Source organism: Centruroides sculpturatus, unplaced genomic scaffold, assembly GCF_000671375.1.
Source record: "Centruroides sculpturatus isolate CEXI.00-Female unplaced genomic scaffold, Cexi_2.0 scaffold1297, whole genome shotgun sequence".
Taxonomy (NCBI): Eukaryota; Metazoa; Arthropoda; class Arachnida; order Scorpiones; family Buthidae; genus Centruroides; species Centruroides sculpturatus.
Genome location: NW_019385491.1, coordinates 203790 through 211163, shown reverse-complemented (window position 1 = coordinate 211163; position 7374 = coordinate 203790).

Below are 7374 nucleotides of genomic sequence, written 5' to 3'. Positions count from 1 at the left end.
ATATATATATTATAAACCTATTATTGTGCTAAAGAAAATGAAGACTGAATAAATGCTCAAATGTGCTTAAATTTTTTCTACAGATTGTGCTTTAATTTTTTAGCCTTTGATTTCCAAAATCAGGTTTTCCTAACTATTAAATCAGTCTCATCTACAATCTAAGGTTGGCAAATATGCATATTTTTCATCAGTTGTACTTAATCATCAAGCATGTACATAAATAAATAAATAAATCAGCAAGGAGTTACTTAACTTTCCCATCAACATTTAAAACTGTGGAGGCACCATTCATTATAATTTTTTTTTAAATTTCTTATATTTTTAATTATTATAAAATAGCAAAAAGCTTAATTTTGAGGGTAAAGATAGATTCTATAAAATTGTCAATGCTAATAACAAGTAAAATCACCATTAAGTCCAACTCTACTTGAGATATGACAAATGATCCTCTTTATCTCCCCACCCCCTCAACCTTTAACCACTAGCATCCTTAATACACAAACCTCCCTGAAAAACTTCAGAAATTTTTGACAAAAAGCACAGGAGTTATTAAGCTTCAAAAAGGTAAACAAAATCGTGCCACAAACATCCATACATACAGAAAAACCCAAATTTTTTGTTTTTGCATTTCTCAACATTTCAAGATTCCGAGTCCAAAAATGTAAAAATCAGTCATTTTTTGACCGATCACCATACGTTCCCCTCTGTTATAAATAACAGATTCGGAAAAGTAAAAAACTTAACACACACTACATTGATAATACTAGATGATACCAGATTAAAAAACAAGCAAGTATAAATATACTCTGTTACAAAAAAATCGATACACTTTAAAGTTAGCATGCAACATTAACCCAAATTTTGCATTTGGAATAGTAGTGAAAAAATAAAATTCATTAAACATCACAGCATAAGAATACATTAAAGCACATTTTTATTACAATGCTACAAATTAGAAAATGGAAAACTAGTAGTGTATAACAATGAATGTAAACTGACCAACATCAGAGATTGCTTTATAACTTACTAATATGCAACTGTTCTTTAATGGTGTTATGATGATGTAACAAAGTTTTTATTTTTCACTAATTTATGTGCAGAATTTGATTAACATTGCACCTCGGCTTTAACGCGCATCAAATTTCCTGCGAGCGTGTATAATCCGTCGCGCGGATAATCCACTCTATTTATATTAACTAAATCTCTTCAACCAATATAAATTGATAAGTATAATTTTAGTTTTAAAATATAAAATTCACTGATGCATTACTGAAGAAATTGTCAATTATATAAGGCATTTATGCTTTTTATATATGAAGTTATACAAAAATTTAGCATGCATATTACAATACATACTTAATTAGTTTTGAAATTACTTATTAGAAGGAAGTAAAACAATAAATAATATCTGTAATTTTAATAGGAATTTTATTATTGCAATTATTAGAATATTTTGTATTAATTTTCATATGTTAGACTCTGCTACATTTACAAAGTTCACTCGAATAATAGGTTTAAAGACAGATAAATATTATATTATTATTCAATTTATTTTCACTATGACGTATCCAATAACTGACTTGAAACTAGTTTTTATCAGAATAAATATTTCTTACATTACGTCATTACAATAATCAATTTCTCGTATTTTGAATGTAATTTGCGTTACTTATTATAAATTAAATTCTAAAGACTGTGTTAAATATTTACCTTTAATAAAAACGATTACCTAAAGTAAAAAACCAAACGATTTACACTACGTTTAAGAGATTTTTTTTTTTTTTTTTTCGTTTGGTAGAAAGCGCTACCTGCCGTTAATGATTAATTATACACAGCAATTTCTACTTTGATTATTTTGTAAAAGTTTTTTTACGGTAATATTATTGAAGCAAAATATTTTTAATAAAATTTTTAATATTTGTAAAGTATTTATCTTTAAATGTTTAAGATATCTTCGTTATAGATAAATTTTCTTAAATCTATGGGAAAAGTAATGTCCGCACATAAGCTGAGAATTCCTCATTTATTATAAGACGGGAGGAATTGCCCACAAGTGGCCAATCGGTTCCGTTCCCTAAACACTGGGATTTCGGTCGTGGATTCGGGCCTCGCCCGGATGTGGAGTTTTCCTGGCTTTCTCCACGTGTGTACGCCTGAATAGGGGACAGTTATCTTTAAAAAGACCTCAAGAGAAGGCATTCTCCCTAGGCAAATCGCCCAAATGTTGCGTTGGCGTAACTTAGCTAAACAAATAAACAAACTATATACGAACTTCCGATGCAAACCAAAAGTCATATTATTTCAATTCTAAAACTTTCCTTTGAAAAGTGTTAGACAAATGACCCGGCACGACTCTATCGTTAAAGGAAAAATTTGATGTATAGGGACAAGCCACTACAGTACTAATTTGAGATAGAGACCATATATTTTAAATAAAATAAATTAAAAACATGATTAAAAATTGCAGCCCGGCATTGTGACGATATCACAATAAATAATTGCTCATAGTTCATACAATGTGTTTTGCATATACAGTATGAAAGTTATATACCTATGATATAATTTGAAATTTTACACAATATGCCAATTCATAAGCATATAATAAAATTTTCATAAAACAGAAGAATCAGTTTTTCAGATAGACGCGCTAAAGTTATATAAGGGCATTCATCGTAATATGCAATTAATTGGGGTTTCAAGAAAGCATCGTGCTGTGCTAAAACAGTAAAGTCGTATAAAGCGAATTAACTCTTAAGTTGATAAGAGATGAGTTCCCATAATAAAAACTACCTGTTTAAAAATTATAAATATATATATTTATTAATTTCTTCCATTACTATACTTTTTCCATCGGGTATTAACTACCAAGAAGACCTTTCTTCATTAATTTGATCGTATAAACACGACCGGGTGTTTAGGCTTGGTCCCGATAAATCTGGGTTAATCCACTTAATGAAAATTTCTGAATCTACTTGGGTTTTCCAAAACGAAGATTCGGACATTATCATCTCGGCAATCTGAGCATCAAGTAATTACATATGTAACTAGCATTTTAATCGAAGTGTAAACCAACTGATACAAGAATTGAGACTGAATCATTTTTTTTCTCACAATTTTAAAGGTTCTGGGTCCTTGGATTAATGATTTTAAACTGTATTGAAAAAGTTCGCAAAAATAATAGGAATCCAAGGCCGTATAGACGCTGGTTTTGTAATTCAATTCTTCCCATTTGGCAGTGGCGTGCCGTCATTAGAAGCGTTGGAAGCGCCGCTTCCCTCGTATTCTCTAAAAAATAAATAAATATTAATTTTAATTATATGAAAATAATCGCACAATATTTTATTATAACCGCATTATGTATCTTATTATAATTTTCTATACTACACGTGGAAAAAAACAAAAAAAAAAATTGCTATTGTATATTAGAATATTAGTGACGGAGTGTAATCTCCTGTATTTTCAGATTACGAAAAGCAAGATTTGCGCATGCGCTTTACAGAACACCAACCTCACCCGGTTTAGCCGGTGGAAGCCTACGACCTTGGGTGAAAGCTGCACACATATAAAGATTCCAATTCTATCAAGGACCGGTTCTGGGCTGTTAGCCGCCTGCCCACTAGATATTTCGATTACGTGAATAACGAGTAGATTTATAACTTAACCCAACCGATAAGAATTTACTGGTATGTTTTTACGATAGTTCTGTATAGTTGACAGGAGTTTAAAAAATCCATTAAAATATTTGATATATTTATTCCGCTCTCCGATTTTATATTACTCACGGATTTCGATGTTAAACCAGTGATATTACGATTTCGTACATCCCATCTTTAAGGGGATGTAGAAAAAAACGTGTACAATTCTTGTATAATGTTAAAAAATTAACTGTTACTTTGACAGCATCATTTACAACTAAATTTAATGAATGAGAGAGATGCACGAGGTACAGAAAAAGCTCTAGAATTTATTTTCCTTAAATTTACGATTTATGTATCCGTTTGTCATAAAAATTTGTCTTTCCACTTTTTCCCGAGACTACAAATATTCGAGTACAAAGTAACTGGTTTCGACTTATTTCTACTTAAGAAGTAGTTAAATAATTAAGCGATTAGGGAATTGGGGACATAAACAAAACCCTGACGAAAGAGCCGGAATATTACTTAAACAAAAGCTTAACCGAACCAATCTATAGCCGAGTACAGTGGGGACTGATTTCTTCGAAATACTGTATTAGATGTAATAAAGACAGAAATTTTTCCAGTTCGACGAGAGTGACCGAAAAGTTGTAAATTTTGGAAATTTCCGTGGACAACACCTGGTCCTAAAACGAATTAGTTAGAAAACAAACGACGGACAATCTATTAAGTTTAACATATTTAGACTTTTACAGCTATGGTGAGAAACGTTTAAAATTTACAAGAACCCTGTCGCGTCTTTTGAGGTATATTAGTGATGCGACAAAAGAAACATTTGACATTGCCAAATCCCGAGGGTATCGGCACCCTCGGGATTTGGCAGCCCGCGTGCATGTACAGTACACACCGCACACCTAGCAGGACCGTCTCTGATTCCACTCGTAGGGAGCTATTTGACTAAGTGGTTAAGATTTAAAGAGTAAAGAATATTTTATGTTATTTTTATGTACGTTTCATTACAAAGCTATATTTAATTATAATTTTCTTTAAAAGTATATTCATACAATTGAAGAATGTTTTGTACCAGGTATGTATATCCACCACACATTTTATTTCACCAAGTAAGTTTTTATAATTTTATTTTTAATTTTAGCCCTTATATCGTGGCTAGCGATTCGGAATGTAATTGCGATATTGAAAATTTATTTTAAAAAAGTTTTGGCTCGAGATCATATAATGAAAAAGAAAACATTATTAAAAGAGAACGGCCAATGCCTAAGTTAAATATAAACGCTTCAATAAAAAAATTTGTTCGATATTTTCACGATAAAATGGCTCTGTAAATGCATAAAAATGCATTTACAGAGTGAAATTAGTGTGTGGAATAAGAATGTCTTTGACAATTTAGCTGGCAAAAGACACGAAAAATCGTCGATTCTTTCGTATTTGAAGCAATTTGGAAATCGAAGCGGAATAGAATTTAACATTAGTAAATAATATAAAATAAATATTGAAAATTGTAACGAGATAATTATGGGTAATAGATATATTATATCTAAATAAATAGATGTTATATGTTTTTATCAAAGCAAGAATTGGCATTTAGAGGGCATATGGAATATATTGGATCTAATAACAGAGGTAATTATAATGAACTTGTTTATTAAGTACGTCAGATAAATAATCTATTAAAAATACATTTAAAGAAAGAATTAACTGATTGCCCCTGGATGTCGGCTTCTTATAGAAACACAGCTTCCCTATCATCAAATGTCACGGCACGCCCCTGCCATTTGGTAATTTAAACAGAAAAATGTTATTATATTAAAATTGTGAACGTTAACGTTGTATTCCAACCAGGAATACAACGTTAACGTCCTGCCTGCTAAATGGCATCTTGGTTTCCATGTTGAATAACGGGAAGAACGTTATGGTTAATTCACTATATCGTTTCTGAAAAATTTCTTCCTCTAATAGATGCGTTCTTTCATTCCTCCGCGTAACTCCGCACAAGCGGCATCCGTTTAAAAATTCCTGCAGAACGCGTTCCATATCCAGGCCCGAGTGTGCGCCGTCAGACGGCAAAAACGGCCGCTCAAAATAGTAGTTTATGATGGAAAGCAACATGGCGTCCTCCATGGTACAGATAGTTTTGTTTCGTTGCGAATTATATGATTTTATGAATAAAAATTTAGAAGTTGTGAAAGCACACGGTGATGTAAGTGTGATCTCGAATTTTTTTTCGTAGCTACTTTGAATGCTCTGTCGGCAAGACAAACCATTTTATGATTAAATTTCATAATTGGGACCCTTATTTTAACTTTCGCTCTAAAAACGCATATTTTAAAATCGTAGATCCCTTCATCACGACACTATCGATAGTACGGACGCCGGCATATTTTTCTTTCTTTCATCGTCGTTCCTATATGCATACAAACATCAGCGCACTGCCGCATTCCCATAGTAATGGAGATACAGAGCGATCGCTATTAATAAATGCACCCCAGTAGCGCAGTTCGTTAGCAACGCTTCCGTCTTCAGCTAGTCTCATTAACACATTGCAGTCAATTAATATGTCGGAATAAAAGTAGTAGTTTGCAGCAAGCCATTGCAAAGTATGCAGTGCAGTATTTCGTCGAATTCTAAAGTCTAAAGTGATAGCTAGATAGACTCGTAAGTTGCACCAAGAGGACATTTACTTCTGATGAAAGCCGTTGTAATTTGTTGGACATTTTGTTCGATTTTAATAACATTGCCAGTGTATCGATATTGACTAGTATCGCTTGCAGCGCAAACTTAGTATGCATATAACAGGGGTGGTCAAGAAAGAGTTCAGTGGGAGCCGAAATGTAGGTTTTGCAAAATGCATGGGAGCCGCAGTTCTGTACTATTTTATTCTGTACCGCAGTTCTGTACCGCGATTTTATTATANTTCCTCTCTGAAAGAAAACTGAGTGCCAAGAATGTAATAATTCAACCAGACAATGTGGATAAAACATAAATTTAGTGGGGAATCTGCAAATTGAAAACACATTAATTACAAAGAATTTGAAGTTAGAAATTATAGCATTACATTAAAACTTTTAAACTTTTAATTTAATTTCATATAGTTTATATATGACGGGTGGGCAAGCAAGAGTTCAGTGGGAGCCGAAATATAGATTTTGCAAAATGCATGGGAGCCGCAGTTCTGTACTATTTTATTCTGTACCGCAGTTCTGTACCGCGATTTTATTATATAATATAAAGCAAATATTGAATTTTTTAATAAACATATTTTCGCAAAATTGTGGAAATAAAATTGTAAAAATAATAATAAAAAGCAGAAATTAACACTTTCAGCAACAGAGCCGCATGTAACTCAAAAAGAGATGCATTCGGCTCTTGGAGCCGCATTTGCCCATGTCTGATATATGAGATTTCACTGACTTCCTAACTAATAAGCATGCAAATACAGTAGAACCTCGAAAACTCGGCTCTCGATAACCCGGCACTCCGGATAACTCGGCCACACCCTGACAGGGCAAAAAAATCCTTAGTTAATTAATTTTCATTACAGACAGCTTTATAAAAGTATAAAAGCTCTCATAAAGTATTTTTCTGAGGTCTGTCTTATCAGGTAAATTACTGTACACAGTGTATTCATTAATTTTCATTTTCATGTAGTAAAGGCTCTATGCCTTCATAAAGGACGTACTTTTCCTTTGTTTAAGGGTATTTGGGCAGTTTATTCTCTGTT